Genomic DNA, 25,499 nt, shown 5'->3' on the forward strand with positions numbered 1-25,499 from the left:
CCTCTAAACAGATTCTGGAGTGACAGACAGAACCCACATAATCTGTGCTAGTGTGGAGGGGGAGCCTGCCCCAGTGCAGGGAGCTGAACATGAGGATATAGAGGAAGCCAGTCAGAAACTTTTGGCCACAGCAGTTATCTGCATGGGCGACCCTTGTGTCCCGCTGAGCAGGTCAATGGCCCCAGCAGGCCATCCTGGAAGGTTCAATTTAGGTACCCCAGACCTCCTGTTCATCCAGCACAACTGGTCTAGATGGCATAGTCCAGTGAGCATGCTATTAACACTCTCAACATGGAAGGTCTGAGAGCAGCCCCTCCCCAAACACAAGAAGCTTAGGACAGTGATCTTGTGACCCAGGTGACCCAGTAAGAAAAGTTAGGAAAAAAACAGGACTTAAGAAGTTACATGGGGACAAGGAAGAAACTCCCTAAAAGGTACCATAGACAATGAAGCAATATCAATATTCAATATGTCCAGTGATATAGATGAATAGAATTTCAGAAAAGTTAGATAGGATAGACCTCTGGAGAAGATTGAATGGGGATGGAAAGGAATGTCTTTTTCACAGCATCGCAGAAATTGATCATGTATTAGGGCATAAACACTTCACAGCCAAATGCAAAAAGGCAGAAATATTAAATTCATCCTCTTCAGATCACAGTGCAATAAAAATCACATGTAATAAAGGGCCATGGAAAGAAAAACTAAAAATTAATTGGAAACTACTAATTTTAAAGAATGAATGAATCAAACAACAAATCATGGAAATAAGTAATAATTTCATCCAAGACAGACAATAATGAGACAACATACCAAAACTTGTGGAATACAGTCAAAGCAGGCATTAGAGGAAGTTTTATATCTCTCAATGCTTATATGAATAAAATAGACAAAAAGGAGATCAAACTAGAAATTCTGAAAATCAAAGGAGAGTTGAATAAAATTGGAAGTAAGAACAGTATTAAACTAATAAGTAAAAGAGTTGATTTTATGGAAAAATCAATAAAACAGATAAATCTGCTTACTTTGATTTAATAAAAGAAGAATGAAAATAATTTTTTCAATATTAAAGATGAAAAGGGTAAATTCACTAGCAATGAGGAGAAAATTAAAATAATAATTAAATTTTAAATAATAAATTATTATTATTATTTTGCCAATAAATCTGACAATCTAAGTGAAATGGGAGAATATTTACAAAAATATAAATCACCAAGATTAAAAGAAGAGGAAGTTAAATACTTAAATAACCCCATTTAAGAAAAAGAAATTGAATAAGACATTAATGAATTCCCTAAGAAATAATCTTTGGGGTCAGAAGGATTTATAAGTGAATTCTACCAAACATTTAAAGAACAATTCCAATTCTCTAAAACCTATTTGAAAAAAATAGGTGAAGGAGTTCTGCCAAATTCCTTCTATGACACCAATATAACACTGATACCTTATAGCAGGACAGAGAAATGGAGAAAGAAAATTATAGAACAATTTTCCTAATGATTACAGATGCAAAAATTTTAAATAAAATATTAGCAAAAGAGATTAGAGCAAGTTATCACTAGGATAAAACACTATGATCAAGCAGGATTTATACCAGAAGTGCAGGACTGGCTCTATATTAGGAAAACTATCAGCATAATTGACCATATCAAAAATAAAACTGAAAACATACGATTATCTCAATTAATGCTGAAAAAGTTCCTGACAAAATACAGCACCCATTCCTATTAAAAAATACTAAAAAGCATAGAAATAAATAGAATGTTCCTTAAAATAATAAGAAATATTTTATCAGCAAGCATTATATATAATGGGGAAAATCTAGAAGCATTCCCCAAAAGCTCAGTGTTGCCCGTGATCACCACTATTATTCAATATTGTATTAGAAATGTTAACTTTAGCAATAAGAGAAGAAAAAAATGGAAGGAATTAGAATAGGCAATAAGAAAACAAAATTCTCACTATTTAATGAGAATGATATGATAGTATACTCAAAGATAAATGATATGGTAGTATACTTAAAGAATCCTAGAAAATCAGGGCAGCTAGGTGACGTAGTGGATAAAGCACCGGCCCTGGAGTCAGGAGTACCTGGGTTCAAATCCAGTCTCAGACACTTAATAATTACCTAGCTGTGTGGCCTTGGGCAAGCCACTTAACCCCATTTGCCTTGTAAAAAACCTAAAAAAGAAAAGAATCCTAGAAAATCAACTAAAACTATTTGAAACAATTAGTAAATATACAAAATAATATAAATAACCAGCATTTCTAGATATTACCAACAAAGTACAGCAGCACAAGATAGAGAGAGAAATTCCATTTAAAGTAGTTGTAGGGGGGCGGCTAGGTGACACAGTGGATAAAGCACCAGCCCTGGAGTCAGGAGTACCTGGGTTCAAATCCGGTCTCAGACACTTAATAATTACCTAGCTGTGTGGCCTTGGGCAAGCCACTTAACCCCATTTGCCTTGCAAAAAAAAAAAAAACAACAACTAAAAAAAAAGTGGTTGTAAACAACATAAAATACTTGAGAATCTATCTTCCAAGACAAACTCAGAAACTATATGAAAATAATTACAAAACATTTTTCACACAAATAAAATCAGATCTAAGTAAATGTCAATTCCTCATGGGTAGGCAGAGATAATATAATAAAAAATGACAATATTTAAATTATTTATTCAGTGCCATACCAATCAAACTATCAAAGATTATTTTACTGAACTAGAAAAATAGTAACAAAATTCATCTGGAGGAGAAAAGTTCAATAATATCAATGAAAAATACAAAGGAAGATGTCCTAGGCATACCAGAACTAAAATTTTATTATAAAGCAGCAGTCATCAAAACTGAAGAAAAAGAGTGGTGGATCAGTGGAATAGATTAGGTACAAAAGAAGCAGTAGAAAATGATTATAATAATGTGGTGTTTGACAAACCAAAATATTTCAGTTTGGGGAATAAAAACTCAGTCTTTAATAAAAACCACTGGCAAAACTAGAAAATAGTATAGCAGAAACTAGGCCAAGACCAACACCTCACATCCTATACCAAGATAAGGAAGAAATAAGGTACAGGATTTGCCCATAAAAGGGTGATACATAAATCACTTAGTAAAACAAGGAATAGTGTATCCCTCAGATCTATGGAAAGTGAAGGAATTTAGAACCAAACAAGAGACAGAGAAAATTGAGAGTGGAACAAAGATGAAGTCAGGAGAATAGCCTCTCTTAGGAGCTATCTCCAAAATATTTCAAAAACCTTAAAATTATTACTCTAACTAAATTTTCAAGAGACAGAACCTCCAGAAAGGTCCAGTGAGGCAATTCTCCAGGCCAAGGGAACCTGGAAAATAGTGTGGAGGCTCTGTCCCATGGTGTTGGAGGGGCTGCAGTGGGATAGAACCAAGGACCTTCAGCCTTCCGGGACAGCCCCAGAGTGCCTAGCAGCAGAAGCAGTTTCCTGACCTGCCACCCCAGGGAACACAAAACACAACTTGGAAGATCAGCAGGGAGACCTCTACCAAAGTGAGCAAGAAGTCCAGTCCAGCATAACTCTCCTCAACCACCCTCGATACAGCCCAGATCCCAGGAAATGGAAGCAGGCCTGTAGAGCCAGTGAGCAGGAGCCACTAGGCAGCTTCTCCCTGATTGCTCACAAGGTAAGGGAGTGGTGGGAGACTGTTGAGGTCTGGCTTCTGTCCCTGGGACAGGTCTCTGGGGCTATGACCATATTTAGACCCTGGTCAGTCTGGGGCCCCCATAGAGCAGGGATTTTCCTCACAGACCCAGGGCAGAGGGGGTGAGTTTGTGGCCATTCACAGGTGGGGAGAGGAGTCAAAGCCTCTCACAAGACCTTGAAGAAACTGAGGTATTTGTGGGAGTCTCCCAATAATACTCAAAAGCTAAGGAAGCAGCCCAAAACCAGGCACAGGCTGGGGAAATGAGTAAACAGAAAACAAAAGGAGCCTGACTATAGACAATTACTTTAGTCCCATGGAAAACCAAAAAACACACTCTGAAGATGAGGAAGTACAAGCTTCTGCATCTAAAGACTCCAAGAAATAAAGAACTTGGGCTCAGACTATGACAGAGTTAAAAAAAGAATTTGAAAATCAAATAAGGTAGGTAGAAGAAAAATTGGGAAGAGAAATTAAAGAGATGCAGGAAAAACATGAAAATGAAGCCAGCAACTTAGGCAAGGGGATCCAAAAAAATGCTGAAGAAAATAACATATTAAAATTCAGTTTAGGTCAAATGGATAAAACAGTTTGAAAAGTTAATGAGGAGAAAAATGCTTTAAAAACAGAACTGGCCAGATGGAAAAGGAGATAAGAAAGCTCTCTGAGGAAAACATATTTTTCAGATGTAGAATAGAGCTAAAGGAAGCTGATGATTGCAAGAAATCAATAATTCATCAACAAAAGAATGAAAAACTAGAAGAAAATGTGAAATATCTCATTGAAAAAACAACTGATCTGGAAAACAGATTCAGAAGAGATAATTTAAAAATTATTGGGCTATCTAAAAGTCATGAAATTAAGTAAATTAGAAATTAAGTAAATGTCCTTCAATTGGGGAATGGCTTAACAAACTGTGGTATATGTATGTCATGGAACACTATTGTTCTATTAGAAACCAGGAGGGATGGAAATTCAGGGAAGCCTGATGCTGAGCAAGGTGAGCAGAATCAGAAAAACATTGTACACCCTAAAAGCAACATCAACCTTGATGGACCTGCTCATTCCATCAGTGCAACAATCAGGAACAATTTTGGACTATCTGTGATGGAGAATACCATCTGTATCCAAAGAAAGAATTGTGGAGTTCGAACAAAGACCAAAGAGTATTATCTTTAATTTAGGAAAAAACCTGTTATCTTATTGTTTGACCTTGCTCTCTTTTATACTTTATTTTTCTTCCTTAAGGATAAGATATCTCTCATCACATTCAACTGAGATCAGTGTATACCATAAAAACAATGTAAAGAATGGCAAATTGCCTACTGTGGGGGGTGGGGGGGAGGGAAGTAAGATTAAGGGGAAAATTGTAAAAATCAAAACAAAATCTTTCTAAAAAAATAAAGTAACTGGTTCAAAAAAAAGTCAGCTCTGTGGAAACAGGCATGATTTCATTACTGTGTTTGTATTTCCTATGCCAAGCACATAAGAGGCTCTTTATAAACACTCCCTGAGTAGAGGGCAGAAGAATGGGTAGAGGGATGGGGAATGGAAGCATGGATGATGTGGGGGATGAATGGAACTGAACAACAGAGAACATCAAAAAAATCTAACTGACCATAGAGTGAAGGTATATCACTTTGGAAACATTAAAACAACACCTAAGTTTGAGAAGAGATGATGCAGGCCCCATTTGAAAAGAAGCAGAGGCCCAAAGGCATTTAGCTATTCAGTGTGACTTGGACATAAAAAATGGACCCAGGTGTCCAGAGGTTCTAACTCCTAGATTCCCTAAGAACTAGTTTAATGAGGGCAACACATATGATCTCCCCATGGAGAGAGCAGAACTTAAGATAGAACCATTAAAAAACATTTTAATGGAAGGGGTGGTGTCAGGGCTTATTAGGAGCCAAGATTCTTCTGGGGCTCATTAGCTTCCTGAACATATCTACCAGTACTGCCTCTCTGGGTTTTCCATTCAGAATTGCAATGGGCCCCTGAGAGTCTCAGCTCTTAGGATCCCTAAACTGTTGAAGCATCTCATTAGTAACTTAATAATTAGTTGAGGGCCTTGGCTGCTCATTAGCCCAACTAGTTAGTCTTGAAGTCCCAGGAGGGATGGAAGAAGTTGGGGAGCAAACTCTGCCTGGGGCTCAAGCTTTTCTTTACTTGTTCAAAGACTTCCAGAGGGGAAAAACAGAAACTCCCAAGGCAGACCTACTTTTACAGGTTTTTCTTCTCTCTCCACATATCCACCTGGTGCCCTGAGTACTTTTTGATTGATTCTAGAGCAAATCACAACAAATCCAAATTTCCCACCATGATGCAATCCTCCAGATATTTGATGACACTTCTCTCCTCCTTTTCCACCCCTCTTTTCTCTTCTTCCCCAAACTTTCTCTAAACAAAGCTAAACCTGCCCAGTTCCCCTCCAAAAATCTTCAGATGGCATAGGCTCAAGATGCTTCTGAACCCTGGTTGCCCATCTGTGAATATATTCCAACTTTTCAACGTCCTATCCAAAATAAGGTGCCCAGAACTTCCAAATGTGGTCTGATCAGAGAAAGGCAGCAAATCTGTCACATTCATTAGCTCTACTTGTCTCCATTTCCCACTGGTTTTTTTGTTTGTTTTAATTAATTTTTTCACATTGGTACAATAGTCTTGTTGTAAAAGTAAACATACTCTCCCCTCCCCCCACAGAGATCGAGAAAACTCAAGAAAAATAAAGTGGAGGAAACAAACCAGTTTGCTGTATGTATTCATTTTATCATTAGCTCTGTCTTTGGGATGGATTGCATTCTTTATCATAAGTCCACCAAAGAGGCTGCTTCAATGTTTTTTACACAGTTGCTCTTGTTAACTATATTTTTCTACTCCCTACTCCCATTTATTCTATTCTTTCTCTCCTTTCACCCTCTCCCTCCTCAAATGTGTGTTGTATCTGACCACCCTTTCCCTCTCTTCTATCATCTACACCCCCTCTCCCCTTGCCCTGATCCCCTTTTTCATCCCTTTTCTCTCCTTTTTTTTTTCCTTTAGGGTAAGATAGAGTTCTACATCCTATTGTGTGTATGTTATTTATTCTCAGAGCCACTTCCAATGAAAATGAAGGCTCACTCATTTCTCTGTCACCTTCCCCCCTTCTGCTCCATTGCAAAAGATTTTTCTTCCATTTTTTGTGAAATGTCTCAGCCCATTCTACCTCTCCTTTCCCTTTCTCCCAATATATTCCTTTGTTACATGTTACCATCTTTATTATATATTATACCTTCATATTCAACTCCCTCCTGCGACTTGTCTATGTATACTCCTTCTAACTACCATAATAAATGAGAAAGTTCATATGAGTTAATGATACCATCTTTCCATACAGGAATACAAGTAGTTCATGGTCATTAAATTCTCCATAATTTGCCCTTCCTGGCCACCCTCTCTGTACTTGAAGATCAAACTTTCTGTTCATCTCTGGTCACTTGACTGAATGTCAATCTTTTCCCCCTGTTGGGTAATTGATTCTTGGTTGTAATCCAAGCTCTTTTGCCTTCCAGAATATCATATTCCAAACCCTACTTAAACTTGGAATGTAGGCACTGCTAAATTCTGTGTAGTCCTGACTGTAACTTCATGATATTTGAATTGTTTCTTTCTGATTCCTTCTAATATTTTCTTGTTGACTTGTGAGTTCTGGAATTTGGCTATAATATTGCTGGGAGTTCTTATTTTGGGATCTCTTTCAGGAAGTGATTGGTGGATTCCCTCAATTTTCTATCTAGGATAGAGGACAAGTTTGCTGGAGAATTTCATGAAGAATTAAGTCGAGACTCTTTTCCTGGTCATGACTTTCAGGTAGCCCAATCATCTTAAATTATCTCCTCTGGATCTGTTTTCTAAGTCAGTTTTGCAATGAGATATTTCACATTTTCTTCTAGTTTTTCATTCTTTTGGTTTTGTAGTTTCTTGATTTCTCACAGTCTTCAGTTTCTGTTAGCTTCATTCTACATTTGAAAGGATTGTTTTCTTCAGACAGCTTTTATATTTCCTTTTCCATCTGACCAATTCTGCTTTTTTAGGCATTCTTCTCTTTATTGATCTTTTGAATTACTTTTTCAATTTGGCCTAAGCTGAGTTTTAGGGTACTGTTTTCTCCAGTATTTTTGATATCTCCCTCACCAAGATACTGACTTGGTTTTCATGATTTTCCCACATTTTTCTCATTTCTCTTTCCAGTTTTTTCTCTACCTCCCATACATGATTTTCAATTTTTTTTTAATTCTTTCATAGCCTAAGACCAATTCCTATTTTTCTTGGAGGTTTTAGCTACAGAAATTTTGACTTTGTCATCTTCTGAGTCTATGTTTTGATCCTCTATGGGACCAAAGTAATTTTCTATAGTCAGCTTCTCTTTCTTCTGTTGTTTGTTCATTTCCTGTTCATAGCCTATGGCTTGATTTGCTAAGGTGGGGCTCTGCTTCCAGGGTGGAGGACACAAGTTTTTGAGGGGTTTTTCCAACTACTCCCATGGCCTATGCACTGGTCTATAGATGACCACAAATACTCCCTCTGCCCTGAATCTATAAAGAAAGACCCTGCGCCACGCCAGCAGTATGGGGCCCCAGACTGTGGCCTGGATCTGTGTAACAGATAGTGGAGAAACCTCTGCAGTCTCCCCTGAGCCCCTTACCATCCATGGATAGATCACTCTGGAAGCAGCTGCTGGGTGACTCCACAGGTTCCTGGGGAGGGGCTTGCTGACCCGGGCTCCATACTCACTCTACCATTTGCCATGGTTGATTGGCATCAAACTTGAATTCACTAAAAGCTTGCCTTTCATTCAGAGAAGATATCTTTAGCCATACTTTCCTGGTCTATTACTTATGAAGATTATTTGGACTCAAGGATGAAGGAGAGAGGGAGTGAAGAGCAAGTATTCAACCTTCCTATGCTTCTACCTTTCTTACTAAGGTCTTCTAGCACATCCCCCACTCACAACCACCTCCTGCCTCTCACTGTCTTCCTCCAACCCACCCTACTGTCTGATACTGACTGTAAACCTGGATCCTCACAGAACACAAAAGCACCACCTACCATAAGGATAGAGCTCCATGGAGGACCTTGAATCATTCTCTCTTAATTTTCCTCCTCAACCACAGGGTGGTCCATCTCAACCCCATGCTATTCATTCTTCTGGAATCCCCTTTGTCCTATGAACAATTACACTTGCCAAAACCCAAATATGGATTGCTTATCCATCTCCATCACTCCTATTTTATGCTGTCAAACAAAGCTAGAGAAAGTCACAAAACTGACTGGACCCTTTACAAATATTAGTTACATAATCTCAATTGGGTTCTCTCTGCAAGAAGATAATCCCTATTTACCACAGTGAATATTCTGAATTATTTTTATTCTTTACCAAGCCTCCCACCCCAGCTCTCCTCCAACTTTCCAACCAAGTACCTTGCCCTATATTTCACCCCCCAAATTGATATCATTTTCCAAGGACACTCTCTTCTCATTTTTTCCATTTTAAATCATACAACTACCTTATCCTTCACCACTTTTTTGAATAAATATGTATCCTAACTGCCCTCCCAAGTTAGATCCCTCTACATATATCCTTGATCCCATTGTCTTCCACATTCTTCATCGGATCTTCCCCACTACTGTACCCATTCTCTTTTATCTTCAATATTTCCTTACCCACTGGGCCTTTTCCTGCTACATATATGACCATTCCTCCTCCACCCTTTATAGATCCAACCATCCCATTCCATCCTTTATGGATCCTTCCATTGTCAGTTAAACTTCTTGAGAAATTCCTTTAAGCCAAGTTCCACCACTTCCTCTTCTTTCAAATTCTTCTGAATCCCCTAAACTCTTACTTCTGACTTCATCATTCAACTGAAACTGTTCTCTCCAAAGTGATTAATGCTTTCTCAATCTTACAGTCTGATGGCGTTTTCTCAGTTCTGCTTGTTCTTGAATTTCTGCAACCTTAGCCACTGTGGATCACCCTCTTCTCTGGAATACTCAATCTTCCCTACACTTTGGTGACACTGTTCGTTCTGGGTTCTCATCTCATGTTCTTTGGGCTCCTCTTCTGGATATTCATAGAGTCAGGTGTCCCCCAAGGTTCTTGGCCCTCTATTGCTTGGTGATATTATCTTCTCTCTCATGGGTTTAATTATCATCTTTTTGCAGGAGGTTCACAGATCTCTCTATCCTGGGCTCTTTCCATTCACACATCAATTGTTTTGAGACATTTCAAACTGAATGTCTCACAGGCATCTCAAACTCATCACATAAAAACAGAACTCATGTTTTCCACCAATTTTCCCCATTGTCAAGGGTACCACCACTCTACCAGTCACCCAAGTCAGCAACCTCTAAACTATTCTCAGCATCTTGCTCTTCCTCACCTGGTATAGTCCAATCAGTTGCTAAATGTTGATGTTTCTACCTTCATATCTCTCCCTTCTTCTCTCTACTCAGTCATCAACATTCTTTAACCCTTCAGCATCTCCATCTGAGCTATTACAACATTGTCCTAATTGGGCTTCTCACTTCATCTCTTTACAATTCAATCCATTATTCAAACAGTTGTAAAAGAATCAAGTACTGATGGGACAGAGCCAAGATTGTGGAAAGCAGCTAGGAAGTTGCCTGAGCTTCTCCTAATTTCCCTCTGAAAGTCTCTAAACAGATTCTAGGGAGATAGACCTCACAAAAAGATTGAGTGAACAATTTTCCAACTCAAGGCACCTTGGAGGGACAATAGGAAAAGTCTGTCTCACTTGGGGAAAGGAAAAGCACAGTCCGGCACAGGGAATGAGGAAGTCACAGATCAATAGCTGAGGTCTCTGTGTCTAGGCTCATTTGGCTGGACAGAAATATAGCAGGTCAGCTGTGAAGGTCCCAGCTCCAGTGCAGAAGGCATATTGTCAGTCCTGGAACTCAGGTTAACAGGCAGGATTGGGTTGGACTACTAAAGCAGAGGGAGCAAGCCACCAGCACCTGAGACCCCAGTGCAGAAAGCCAGTGACTAGCCCCCTGGTCTCCAGCATAAGAAGCTTGGAACGATGCCCCAAACCTCAGTAGCAGAACTTAACTTTTTTAAAATGAGCAAAAAAAAAAAAAAAGCAAACAAAGACCTAACCATAGAAAGCTACTTGAGTAACAAAGAAGATCAAAATGCCATTTTAGAAGAGGAAAGTAGCAGCAAAACATCTACAACTGAAGCCTCAAAAGAGATTATGAACTGGTCTCAATTCCAAAAACTCCCCTTAGAAGAACTCAAAAATAATTTTAAAATCAAGTTTAAAAAGGTAGAAGAAAACTGAGGAAAGAGAGTTAGGCAGGAGAACTATAAAAGAAGAGTCAACAACTTGGAAAAAGAATCACAAAAATTAAGTGACAAAAATAACATCTTTAAAAACAGAATTTACCAAATGAAAAAAAAAGATATACAAAAGCTAACTGAAAAAATAAATCCTTAAAACTTAAAATTGGGGGAGTGAAAGCTAATGACTCCACAAGACAGCAAGAATCTATCAAATAAAATCAAAAGCCTAGAAAAATAGAAGAAAATTTAAGGTATTTCATAGGAAAAACAACTAACCTGGAAAATAAATTCAGGAGACATAATTTAAGAATTCCTAAACTATCTGAAAGGCATGATCAAAAAAAAAGAACTGGAAATATCTTTCAAGAAATAATCAGAAGGGGCAGCTAGGTGGCACAGTGGATAGAGCACCGGCCCTGGAGCCAGGAGTACCTGAATTCAAATCTGACCTCAGACACTTAATAATTGCCTAGCGGTGTGCCTTGGGCAAGCCACTTAACCCCATTTGCCTTGAAAAAACCTAAAAAAAAAAAGAATAAAGGAAAACTGCCCTGATAACCTCAAATTAGAGGGTAAGATAGTACATGAAAGAATCCACCAAATACCTCCTGAAAAAGTCGTTAATATTAAAACTTCTAGGAATGTCATAGCCAAATTCCAGAATGATCAACTCAAAGAGAAAAATAGTACAATAAGCCAGAAAAAATAATTCAAATACCAAAGAGTTACAATAAGAATTAAACAGAGCTTAGCAGTTTCAACATTAAAGGATCAGAGGGTTCAGAATATATTTGGGAAGGAAAAGGAGCTTGTATTACAACCAAGAATCAACTATCCAGCAAAACTGAGCAGAATCTTTCAGGGGCAAGGATGGTCATTCAACAAAATAAGTACTTTCACACTTTATCCAGGCCTGAACAGAAAAGTTGATCCTCAATTACAAGACTCAAGAGACATTAAAAAGGTAAACAGGAAAGAAAAAAATGCTATTCACTAAGGTCAAAGTATTTATATCCTACATAGTAAGATAATACTTGTAACCTGGGAAAAATATTTGTACTAGGATATTTAAAAGGAGCAAACTTTGACAAAGAGTTGGATACATGTTGATTTTGATGTAATAAGAGTTTTAAAAAACAAGGTATGAAAAAAAGATTGTACTGAGAGAAGAAGGTGGGAGCAGAACCGGGTAAATCACATGAGGCACATTATAAAAGAAGGAATGAGCACTGATTGGATCTTATTCTCAATACTGATCTTGGTTGGTTGATTGCATGACTAGTTAAACACGAAAGCAATAGCATTATGTTAGAGATAAATTATTGTGTGTCCAGCTGTAGCTGATCAGACCAATTGAACTCACAACACTCTACCACAGTTTGGACACAAATAGTCCATATGAACACCTGAGATGAGTCCTCTAAACTTGCACAACTCACATTTCCTTTGAGCTGCTTCCATTCTGCCTTGTTCATGGAGTGCAGTGCCCTCTGTGATGAGGGCATGCCATGCTAGGCAGTACTGTGCCGGTGACTCCTGCACAATCAACTCCAAATTGTTTGTCCTATTATCACTTTTTCTTACCCCTCTGTGAATACTTGCCCTGTGTGAGTTCAGTATAAAACAGTCATTTTTGGCAGCATACATTGGACATTCAAGAACCATGGTCAGCCAATTATAGTTGCACTCTCTGAATAGTTGGCAATTTAGCTAAGAAAAGACCTCAGTGCCTGATATCTTCTCCTGCCAGGTGATCTTCACAATCTTCCCAAGACAATTTAAATGGAAGCAATTCAGTTTCCAAGTACAGTGTTGGTAGACTCTCCAGGTTTTGCAGGCACATATAACAGTAAGGTCAGCACAATGGCTCTATAGATTTTCAGTTTGGTAAACAGTCTAACACTCCCAAATATTCAACTAGCTCTGGAAGGACATATGTCAACATCTGTATCGATATGTACCTTCCAGGAAAGTATACTGACAAGGTTAGCGAATTTACCCAGAATATTCAAAACTTCTCCATTTGCTATAAATGATGGTAACACATATGGATTGTGTGGTGTTGACTGATGGAACACCTGTCTTTTCTTTGTGTTGTTTGGCCAAAATTAGCCCTAGTAGAGAATAGATCCATACTTTGTTTCATTTTAGCCTCAGAGGCTGCATTGAGTGCACCAACACTCCCTCCACTTTGATCTTGATGTGCAGCCTTTTCAGGTTGAAAAATTTACCATTTGTTGGTCAAAGGATATGCAAAGGCAATTTACAGATGAGGAGATCAAAGCAATCCATAGCCATATGAAACAATGCTCTAAATCATTAATTATTAGAGAAATGCAAATTAAAGCTTCTCTGAGGTACCACCTCACACCTCTCAGATTGTCCAATATGACCAGGAAGGATAATGATCATTGTTGGAAGGGATGTGGGAAATCTGGGACACTATTACACTGTTGGTGGAGCTGTGAACTCATCCAACCCTTCTGGAGAGCTATTTGGAACTATGCCCAAAGGGCAACAAAAATGTGCATACCCTTTGACCCAGCAATACCACTACTGGGTCTATACCCTGAAGAGATGAGGAAAAAGTGTAAAAACATTACTTGTACAAAAATATTTATAGCAGCCCTGTTTGTGGTGGCACAGAATTGTAAATCCAGTAAATATCCTTCAATTGGGGAATGGCTTAGCAAACTGTGGTATATGTATGTCATGGAACACTACTGTTCTATTAGAAACCAGGAGGGACAGGATTTCAGGGAAACCTGGAGGGAATTGCATGAACTGATACTGGGTGAGATGAGCAGAACCAGAAAAACACTGTATACTCTAACAGCAACATGGGGGTGATGTTCAACCTTGAAGGACTTGCTCATTCCATCAGTGCAACAATTGGGAACAATTTTGAGCTGTCTGCAAAGGAGAGTACCATCTGTATCCAGATAAGGAGCTGTGGAGTTTGAACAAAGTACAAGGACTATTCCCTTTAATTTGGGGAAAAAAACAGATATCTTATTGTCTGATCTTGTTACCTCTGAGAATTCTGTTCTCTTTAAGGATATGATTTCTCTCTCATCACACCCAAATTGGATCAAGGTAAAACATGGAAACAAAGTAAAGACTGACAGAGTGCTATCTGTGGGGTGGGGGTGGGGTTAGGGAAGCAAGATTGGGGGGAAATTGTAAAACTCAAATAATATCTTTAATAAAAAGAAAAAAAGAAAAAAATTTACCATTTGTGCAGTAACTGAATTGGATGCCATGTGCTTCCTCCATGAAGGCATATGATAACATGCCTGAAAATATCATGGGAGCAAGAATACAGCCTTGTTTCCCTCCAGTGGTGACTGTGAAATCACAGGAATGTGACCCACTGTCCATGGCAAGCACGCCATCATGAAATTGATGTACAATAGTGATGTATTTCTCTGGACAATCAAATTGTGACACAATTTTCCATAAGACCTCAGAAATGATAGGATCAAATGCCTTGGTCAGGTCTACAAATGTATACAGACTTCTGTTTTGCTCCTGGTTTTTTTCTTGAAGCTGTCAGCCAGTGAACAACATATCCACACAGAAGCCACACTAACTCTCAGGTAGGTAACCATCTTTCAGATGAAGGATCAGTCTATTAAGTAGGATTCTAGTAAGAATGTTGCCAGAAATAACTAAGATAGAAATACTCCTGTCACAGGACAATCTATTCCCATTACCTTTATAGAGATGGACAGTGGAGGCACCCTTGAACTCTTGGGAAATAAACTCCTTATGCCATATAACCAAAATTTCAGTTAGGGAAGTAGCAGGGGAAAGGGGAAAGAAAAGGGAAGAAAGCTAACAAAAGGGAGGACAGAAGTAGAAGGGGAAAGGGGAAAGAAAAAGGGGGAGACAGAAGAGAGGGTAAGGGAGAAATGTTCAAAAGCAAAATAGTGATGAAAAGGGATAGGATGAAAAGAAAAACAAAATTATAAATGGGAAAAATAGTTTGGAGGAACATATGGCGTTAGTAATCAAAACTGTGAATGTGAATGTGAATGGGATGAACTCTCCCATAAAACATAAGCTGATAGCAGAATGGATTAAAAACCAGAATCCTACAATATGTTGTTTACAGAAAACATATTTGAAGCAGAGATATTCAAAGTAGAGGGGAAAGGCTGGAACAGAATCTATCAAGCCTCAGCTAAAGTTAAAAAAAAAGCAGGCATAGCAATCCTTATTTCAGACAAAACAAAAGCAAAAATAGATCTCATTAGAAAAGATAGAAAAGAAATTCCATTCAAAATAACTGTAGGCATCATAAAATACTCAGAAGTCTACCTACCCAGACAAACCAGAAACTATATGAATACAATTAACAAAACACTTTTCACTCAAAGAAAAATGTCAGCTATTCATGGATAGTCTGAGAGAATAAAATAAAAATGATAATTTTACCTAAATTAATCTACTTTATTCAGTGCCATACCAAACTCAAAAAAAAATGTTTTAGAGATACAGATAAAATATTTGGTTAAGGATAACAAGGTGACTAATGGGGGCAAATGCAAAGGAAGCTGACCTAGCCAGAACAGATCTAAAATTATATTATAAAACAGAAATTATCAAAACTGCTACTGGCTAAGGAATAGAATAGTGGATCAGTGGAATAAGTTAAGTTCACAAGACACAGTAGTAAATAGCTATCATTGGTTCTTGTCCTTCATTTTCAAAAAAGACCGAATCATCACTCTGCTTGAGACGAATGACAGTGTGTCCAACTGTGGCTGATATGACTGATATGAGCTCAAGATGCTCTACCACAGGTTGGGCACAAATAGTCCAGGTGAACACCTGGGGTGGGGACTCTAAACTTAGGATGTCATGTTTCTTTTGATCTGCTTCAGCTCTGTCTCCCTCAAAGAGCACAGCACACTCACTGATGAGGGCATGCCATGCTGGATGGTCCTGTGCTAGTGTCTCCCATGCTGTACAATCAATTCCAAAGTTCTTCAAGACTTTCACTATCGCTTCTTCTAACTCCCTTGTGAGCACCTGCCATGTGTGAGTTCTCCATAAGATAGTCTTTTTGACAAACATACTTTTGGCATTCTAACAAACATGACCAGCCCATCATAGTTGCACTCTCTGTAGTAATGTTAGAATGTTTGGCAGTTTAACTGAGCAAGGACTTAAGAGATCCAGTTTCCTAACATAGTGCTAGTAGAGTGTTCAGGTTTCACAGGCATATAGCAATGAGGTCAACACAATGACTCTGTAGACCTTCAGTTTGGTGGTCAGTCCAATATCTCCTCTCTTCCATATTTTTCTTTTGCAGCCTCCCAAATACAAGTGTCAACCTCATTATCAATGTGGACCTCCCTGGAAAGGACACTGTGAACTTGTCCACAGAACGCAAACCTTCTTTTGTTATAATCAATGGCTCGGGGTAGCTAGGTGGTGAAGTGGATAGAGCACCGGCCCTGGAGGCCCTGGAGTCAGAAGTACCCGAGTTCAAATCCAACCTCAGACACTTAATAATTACCTAGCTGTGTGGCCTTGGGCAAGCCACTTAACCCCAGTGCCTTGCAAATAAATAAATATAATTAATGGTTCCACACCTGGACGATGTGATGCTGACTGATGGAGCACCTGTGTTTTCTAGGTGTTAATTGTTATTAAAGTGAGCACAAGCAGCAGAGAATCAATCCATCCTTTGTTGCAGCTAAGTTTTATTTGCCAACACAAGTTCTCACACCAACCCTCCCTCCACTTTGGTCTTGGTTTGTAGCCTTTTCAAGCTGAAGCATTTACCATCAGTGTGGGAGCTAACCTTAAGGCCATGTTCATCTTCAGTGAAGGCACTTGAAAACATAGCCGGAAACATCATTCTAAGCAGCATGGGAGCAAGGACACCGTTGTTTTACTCCATTGGTGACTGGGAAATCTCAAGAGCATCATCCACTATCCAGAACCTGGAAAAGCACCATCATGAAATTGTCCATTCTTGAAGAAGGCCAAGACATCAGAGAGGTGATATCATGATAATCAGGGGAACTGGATTTGAGTGAAGGGTGTTATGCTAAGTCATCTCTTTCTTCTCCAGAGCCAACTGGATCTAGTGACCACATATGAATCAGAATAACTGGAGATGGCTCTGAATGCAAGGCAGGTTTAAGTGATTTGTCCAAACTAGTAAGTATCAAGTGTCTGAGGCTGGATTCAAACCCCCATCCTCCTGACTCCAAGACCAGCATACTATCCACTGCACAACCTAGCCCTCCAAGTAAACCTACAAGGAAGCAAAGATAAACAATTCTGAACACAATGTGTAATATTCGTTATTTAGTTTTTCTTGAAATGGAAATGTATGGCTCCAAATTATGAATCCTCCCATGTTTTGCTACTCATATGACAATTTTTCCCTTAAGTTTAAATAAAAATAGAAAAAAACTAAATATAATATAACTGGGGAGAAAAAACAAGATTGAACTCAATTGTCAACTTTTATATGATACCTTTCCTGATTTCCCCCTTCCCAGTTGCATTTGGCAGTCAAGGACACTGAGGTCAACTGAGGTGACTTGCCCAGATGACACTGTTGTACCATCTAGTGGTGCTGAAGAGAGCCAGACCTGCCAGAGACTAGGCTAAGAACCCTAGGCTTATGAGTTGTCTTGGCCCCTGGCACCTTGTACATCAAAGTCATAACTACTCTCTTGGGTCCCTGAAGTTTGCAGAGTAGAGAGAACTGTTTTATAACCACTGTCCTTGCTAGGCCACTAATTTCATGTCCTTATTATTAATAAAACAGACTTATTAATTAAAGGGAGCTCATATAGGGTTACCTTAGAACCCCAAGAGTAGTATTGGTCACCCCATAAGGATTCAATTGACAATTGGTAGGAATTGGGCAAGTGATTTGCCAGGAGAAAGGAGCATTATATATTCTTGGGATTTTACCCCATTTTTGGATTACAGTTTACTCAGAATTTCATTGTATTTGGACTGACCCACAGAGTTTCTCCTGGAGGCCTTGGACTTCCCTGGAAAGGAACACTGATGAGTAATGTTTGGGTTGGGGTAGAGTAGAAGGGGGCAGGGAGTAGAAGGGGAGAGGGAGCCTATGAGGACTTTACCTGCATAGGTAAAAGGGCACTGGAGGAAAGAGTGCAGGAGAGATGTCAGTGCAAGGTTGCTGAGGGTTGGTTGTGCTAATGGTTCAGTGGGACTTCACCCTCTTCTATATCTTCCTTTTGTTGACCTTCATTGTGCTTCCTGCCCAGAAAGAGACCCTGAGAGGAATCCTCAAGTTGCTCCAGACAGACTTTGAAAGTTCCAACTCCTTTTGATTCTGGAGATGAATTTAGGAACAAGGAACAAGATTTTGTAACTATTGAGCACTGATTGAATTGGGATCACAATATATTTAGCTCAGTATAAAATGTTATAAGAAGTGAAGGAATGAAAGAACCTTTCTTACAGAGCCATCTTTCTTTCCTGAACACCTTTTTTTTAAAGTTTTTGCAAGGCAAATGGGGTTAAGTGGCTTGCCCAAGGCCACACAGCTAAGTAATTATTAAGTTTCTGAGACCGGATTTGAACCCAGGTACTCCTGACTCCAAGGCCGGTGCTTTATCCACTACGCCACCTAGCTGCCCCACCTGAACACCTCTTTAGTGAATGTTGGGTGAAATAGGAGGTGCTTAGTCATGATTTATGGAATGCATAGTTGATCTGTGGCTGGTTGAAGGAAGCAATACCCAAAGAGCATTTAGTACTGCATTGATGCCACTGATCTGGGAGGTGTCTCATGTCATGCCATAAAATTGTGACTTCTCCAACACTCTTTGCTTGCCCACCTGGTCCCAGTATGGAGGACAAACCCCAAACTTCAACTCTCGGCTAAATTAAACTTCTTTGCAGTTCCTCTCTTTCAGTTTCCAGAAATCCTAGTCCCAAAATGTTACAAGCTAGTGGATGCAGGGGTGGTATCTTCTGGAGTGCCTCATCTCCATGGCAACATGATTTGCATCCCAATGGTCTGAGTGAAGATAAAATCAGTCATATGAAGCTGAGAAATAATTCACTTCCTCAGTGATAAAACCAAAATTCTCAAAGCTCACAAAAGACTAAGGCAATTGGTTACATACAGCAATATTTTCAGGATGGTTTGTGATCTCAGATCTCAGCAGGTGCATCAATTCATCCCTTTCACTAGGAGAAAATGAAAATGAATGGAAATACATGCTATAGAGCATGCTGACAGACCTGGCACACTCTTCTAGGCTTGCCTGTGCTGATGATTTATTAACCAAACTCTTCCTCTATTTCCTCTTTTTTATACAGTGCTCTGCAATGACATCATTACCAATCACTAATAAATATAGTTTGTAATGTACAATGATAACCTAGTCCACATTTTATCTCCTTTTTTCTTTGAAATAAGTACTATGCACCAAGTGCTCTGGTCTGAGGGCAGGAGACATAACAAGAATTTATGAAGTGCCTACTGTGTGCCAGACTTTGCCTAAGTACCTTACAAATATTAGATCTTTTGATTCTCACAACTCTGGGAGGTAAGTTATTATTAGCCTCGTTTTATAGTTGAGCTGATTGATGCAGAAGCTAAGCGACTGCCTGTTAAGGGTCACACAACGAGCAAATAGTGAAGTCAGGTCTGAGAGAGAAAGAGAAAAATGAAGAGGGAGATAAGGGGGAGGAGGGGGGGAGGGGGAGGAGGAGAAGGAGGACATATAGGTCCTCCCCTTCCTTTTAAATTTAAAGGCCTTTTCATTAAATCTGTGGAAACATGTCAATTTAATCCCATGAATCTGTCTTCCTATATTTCAAATGACTAGATAGTCCAGAAGTCTAAATCCCATTCCAGACCCCATTTTCTTCACTGATATTCAGTTCCCCACTGGCTTTGTTTGTATTCACCCTTTGCCTTTAATGTTCCACAGGGATGAAAACAGCATCATGGACTTGATCCAATCATTGTAATCTTTGAAAATCCCTTGAAGGCCCCTTCAGGCCACCAGATGTAGGTAGAAGTCATCTATTTTGACAAGTCTTGGAGGGTGTTTTTGGATGCATGCTCTGAGAGGACAGAGACCTCTGTTGTTATCTGATCTATGAAAAGCTGCTTCATGGCTCCTGAGCTGGGAACTCCCAACCATAAATGATCTTCCATTGTCCCTCTAACTCTCACTATATAGTTTCCTAACTAACACCTGTGGGTTCATTCTTCAGACTCAAAGAGAACCAATGACATCAAGAGGATAATGTCTTGACTTGTGTGTGAAATGCATTCAAGAACTGCACAGAGTCATCACCCTGACTCTCTCTTCAAGTGTTACTGAAGTTGGGGCAGCTAGGTGGCCCAGTGGATAGAGCACTGGTCCTAGAGTCAGGAGGATTCAAGTTCAAATCCAGGCTCAGACACTTAATAATTATCTAGCTTTGTGACCTTAGGCAAGTCACTTAACCCCATTGCCTTTCAAAAAACAAACAAAAAAAAAGACAAGACAAAAGGCAAGATGACTGGCAATGGCCTGGGATGCACTGAATGACAATGGTCTTTCTAAATTAAGGTCTTTTCCAGGTCTCAGTTTTTCTGCAACAGCACCTATTCAATGACTAGGAGCTAGGCAAGAATTGAGACAGAAGATGATACAATATACCCCCATGAAAATCTCAGTCTCTGAGAGGAAGTGCCCTAGGTTTCAAACCAGAATGGGAAAAATTGCTATTTTATACTCATTTTAAGCCTTCAAAACTTAATGTGTTGATGAGGTTTGGACTGAGGGTCATTATTGGTCACTCAATTAATGTCAGACTGATTTGCATTTAAGGGTTTACTTCATTTGAGACACAATGAACTTTTGTAAAGCCTGTTTTTGAAATTATAAATGAAAACTAGATGGGGACAAAAGCAAATTATGCCAACTTTTTAAGGAAAAAAATAACTAAATAAATATTTTTCAAAATCTAAACTCCAGCCCCCACATCCCAAAGTAAGTGACAAAAGTTGATTTTGTTGTGTATCCTTTGTTCTTAAAGAGGATCAGAGACATCATGAAGGAGAATAGGCTGTTCCAATATTCAGAGGTTCTTTTTTTTTTTTTAGTTTTTGCAAGGCAAATGGGGTTAAGTGGCTTGCCCAAGGCCACACAGCTAGGTCATTATTAAGTGTTTGAGATCGGATTTGAACCCAGGTATTCCTGACTCCAAGGCCGGTGCTTTATCCACTACACCACCTAGCTGCCCACCCTCTAATAGTTTTAACAACCTGATAGTCATTCTCAATTTCCTTTAGCTTCTGCATCAATTCTCACCTTGTCTTACCAAGTCAATTACTTATTAACTTCTAATTACTTTGACCTTCTCTTTGAGATCTTTTTTTGATCCTTTTACTCTTTCAGTTAGCTTAGTCACCAAACAACTCCTGGAATCAGTGTCCCAGCTATCAGCCTTGAAGCATTCATGTCAGTCATCTGCAAATTAACTGTAGGTAATAGAGAATATTATGCATTTTTATTCTGCTCAGTAAGTGCTTTTTCATTGTGAAGTTGCCTTTTCTCTCATAGTTGGCCTGCTCCTTTCCATTAACAAAATTGCAACCCTATTAACAAAGTAACTCCTTAAATAAGGTAAAGTGGACCATAAACTGAAGACAACTCAGTTCATCTTGGGTAAGCATTAGTTCACCAGTTAAAGGACCTCCTTGCCACACTCCCCAGCCAAAGACTCCACAAGAACATTCTGTGTGATAGTAACTGTTCAGAGAGGGTTTTTTTGTTGTTTTTTTTTTTTAGCATTTTCCAAATCAAATGGGGTTAAGTGGCTTGCCCAAGGCCACACAGCTAGGTCATTATTAAGTGTCTGAGATCGGATTTGAACTCAAATACTCCTGACTCCAGGGCCGGTGCACTGTCCACTGCACCACCTAGCCGCACCTAAGGGAGATTTCAAAGGTCCTGTCATTTCAGTAAGGGGTGTCCGAGATGTTCAGGGAGGCCTAGTAACTATGCCATTTGTTCAGGGTTATTCTTCCACCTTTGGTGAACACCTTCATCTAATTCCCACCTGTGACTCTGAGAATCTGTAGTCTAGGCAGTGGCTACACCTTGGTTAAAAAAAAAAAAAACACTTGGGGAGAAGGGTTAAACCAGGTTGAAAGCATCTGACAGATCTCAAACTCATTAATAAGTTAGTGGAATACCTACCCCCAAGCATGTGAAGACACCCCCTGGTGAAATGGGAAACAAAATGATTTGTTCCAGCAATTAAAACTTGGTCAGACATGGAAGGTATTACCATCATCCACTGGGTCATTGCTATTCTTGCTGACTTCTGTCCGGCCGTTGGACTTTGGTGACTCTGCAAGAGAAAATAAGGCTGTTGACTTTAGACAACTCTGCCTATTGAAATTCAATTCACTGGCAAGTCAAAAACATCATCTATGATGTCAATGTTCTTTGAAAATGAAGGAAGAGGGGCGGCTAGGTGGTGCAGTGGACAGTGCACCGGCCCTGGAGTCAGGAGTACCTGAGTTCAAATCCGGTCTCAGACACTTAATAATGACCTAGCTGTGTGGCCTTGGGCAAGTCACTTAACCCCATTTGCCTTGCAAAAATCTAAAAAAAAAAAACCCAGAAGCAAGAAGAGGCTGCTACCTTGGGATTGAATCCACATTGCTCAGGACTTGGGATCTCACTCCTCTCTCCCCACTTTTTCTCAGTGGGGGAGCTCACTCAGCCCACCTGACCTAAGAGCTAAATTATGAGATCACCCCCCACAGCTACACATAAACTCTCTCCTATGTTTAGGGCTGGCAGAGTGGACTTGAAGTCTTCCAGACAGTTCAAAGCTGAGTTTGAATCCTGCCTCAGACACTTCCTAACTGTGTGGCCCTGGGTAAGTCACTTCATTTCCCTACGGCTGTTTCTTTACCTGTAAAATAGGGTTAATAACCTCTTCCTCCCAAAGATGTTGATGGAATCAAATGAGTTAACATGTGGAAAGGGCTGTGCAAACCTTAAAGGATATATAAAATCTAGCTTTTGATATTACTACTACTACTATTTATTATTATTACTATTATTATTATTACTATTATTATTATTATTATTACTATTATTATTACTGTTGCTATTCTTATGGTCAAGGTCCTACAGGATGACCCTGTTGAGAGGAAGACTACTTCCCTCTGACTTTTTAAGCCCATCCAAAAGTATCAATCTGACCAACCAGCCAGGCACAATGACATTTTAACAGCTTAAACATGATGTTTGCTTAAAATAAGGCAAAAGAAATCATTTCATAGAGACTCACCTGTTGAAACCAATCCATCAACGATAAAAAAAGAAGACTCTTCTACCAATGCTCTCCATGGCTGGGCCAGGAAGCTGGCACAGAAGCTGTAAGAGGGGTGGCCCAGCTCTCCATTCCAGGCTGCGAGCCTCCACATTCCTGATGCGTTCTAGAGTACCTGCTCCAGCCCTGGCTGCCAGCCCTCCCCGCTGTCTCTGGAGGCCCCTCCGCTGGCTCGGTCTGGTTCATTGCTCACCTGGATGCTTCGCACCCGACCAAACATCACTGGCATCCCAGCTCCGGGGCTGCAAGGTACCAGGGTACCAGGTCAAGAATGTGGCTCTAGATGGCGCTAAAGGGCAATGCTACCCTGCCTCCCTCCCGCAGCCCTCTCCCTGCTCTTAGAGAAATTGCTTAGAATGGTGCCAGGCTCAGGCTGGTGCTTTGGGGAAATCACTCTTGCAGCTGCATAGAGAAGGGATTAGAGGAAGCTATCAGGAAGGAGGTCTGGGATTTTGGCCCTTCCTCCCTCCCAGCACAGCTGTGATATCACAGTTTCTATACAAGCGCCATTGTTAGGAACACCTGGACTGGGTGACATAAAAGAATAGGAAAAGCCAAAGCATCCTCTAAATGTGCAACAGGGGAACTGTCCAATGAGAATCCTACATAATGTGCTCCACTCCCTCATGGAAGAGGCTGGGAGTCTGCTTCCAGAGAGAGGTGATGCTCCCTATTTCAGAGAATCGGCAGAGATGTTTCTGGACCATTTACCTTGTGGTAAAGAGGAGCTCTTTTGTTTAACGGCTCAACCAGAATCAAAAGCCTGCCATGGAGGCGACTTAGTACCTCTTTCCTTCTTGACTGGCCAAGTGAGAAAACATGCTATAAACCTCTAAGTGGGAAGAGATCTCAGAAAAGTAGGTGCTAAGTACATATGATGGGTGACTGTGCTTATGTAGAGAACCAAGGTGGAGGCAGAAGAGCTAGTCGGTTTTTGATATTTCACAAGGATCGTTCCATCCCTCCCCAACAAGGGGAAAGTCTGTTTTGGAATTTGTTCTCACCAACAGAGAGAAACTGGTTACTGGGGTGGTAATGATGAGAACCCTGGGAAAAGTCACTGCTCCATCTCCAAATTTCTGGTAGAGGAAAGGAGACATCAGAGGAAGGACAAACCAGATCCCTTGGACTAAAAGCTCCAGAAGGAAGATCAGCCCAAGAGGGTGGAGGATCAAAAATCAATTCTGAAAGAACAGAGAGGAAATATTTTCAGTAAGGAAGAAAAATGGAAACTGCCTCCATACTAACGTGAACACATAGAGAACTCAACACTAACAAGGGTTAAAATAGAAAACGAATATTCAGAAGAGGGAGACTGAGGGCAGGCCACAGAATAAATACAAATGTGTGGCACAGTCCTAGAAGAGTCTCAGCACTCTTGTAGCTTGTTAAGAGCAGAACCTGGCAAAGAAAACCAAATGTAACAAAAGGCTGAGTTTTTAGTAACTGGGAGAAAGGATGTCCAAGGAGGGGCTAGAGCACAACTTATAGCTAATAGAAATATTAAATGATAATGGGTTAGGACAACAGCCAGGGGACCAGAGAGCTAACAAGCTCAGCAAAGATAGAAAAACTCATTGGAGGTGGGGGAGTGGAACATTGGGAAAAAAACAAGCCCCCCAAATTCATTGCAAGAGAAGTCATTAAACTGTTTGCCACAGAGGTCTCATTGCTGAGTCCTTGCCAGAAGGAGACCAGAAGGAGTCAGAAACAAACCTTAAGTACAGAAATATTCCTAACAGATCTAATACTGTGACAGTCAAAAAACTGGAAACAAAATACACATTCCCAGAACCCTCTGCTGCGGTCCCAGTCCAGCTTCTGGTTCCCTGCTCCCTTTCTCTTGGTAGGTTTTAAAAATTCAGCCACATCCCACACCCCATCAAACTTTGTGGGGCTAGCTCCAGAGTCCAGGAGGATAGCAGCCCTTTGTGTCTTAGGTAGAGAGAGACTCAGCACCCAAACCTGTTGAACCTGTTCTTAAACCATCCAAGGCTCTAGCAAATACTTACAGGTAACAAGCCCCAAGTCCAGTACCCTGGAGAGGTTTTTAATTTCTACAAAGGACAAATATCTAGAATTTCTTCTAGATGGCAGGAAGCCATAGAGGAAC

General features: G+C 39.9%; 1 long non-coding RNA gene across 4 annotated transcripts in view; it reads right to left on the reverse strand.

Moving 5' to 3' along the window:
• LOC141493203 (uncharacterized) overlaps positions 1–25,116 on the reverse strand; it is a 44,286-nt gene extending 19,170 nt beyond the window's left edge. Inside the window, exons 1-7 of one of the 4 annotated variants that reach the window (XR_012470148.1) lie at positions 24,391–25,116; positions 23,345–23,628; positions 22,237–22,390; positions 19,159–19,222; positions 18,868–19,049; positions 18,145–18,359; positions 15,552–16,980 (exon numbers count right to left, since the gene is read on the reverse strand). This is a non-coding gene — a long non-coding RNA (uncharacterized LOC141493203). Of the gene's footprint in view, positions 1–15,551; positions 17,298–18,144; positions 18,360–18,867; positions 19,050–19,158; positions 19,223–22,236; positions 22,391–23,344; positions 23,629–24,390 lie in introns of those variants that run through there. The other 3 variants (XR_012470146.1, XR_012470147.1, XR_012470149.1) reach the window with 3 other exon arrangements.
• Positions 25,117–25,499: the final 383 nt, after the last annotated feature.

The sequence above is a fragment of the Macrotis lagotis genome, chromosome 1 (assembly GCF_037893015.1).
Source record: "Macrotis lagotis isolate mMagLag1 chromosome 1, bilby.v1.9.chrom.fasta, whole genome shotgun sequence".
NCBI lineage: Eukaryota > Metazoa > Chordata > Mammalia > Peramelemorphia > Peramelidae > Macrotis > Macrotis lagotis.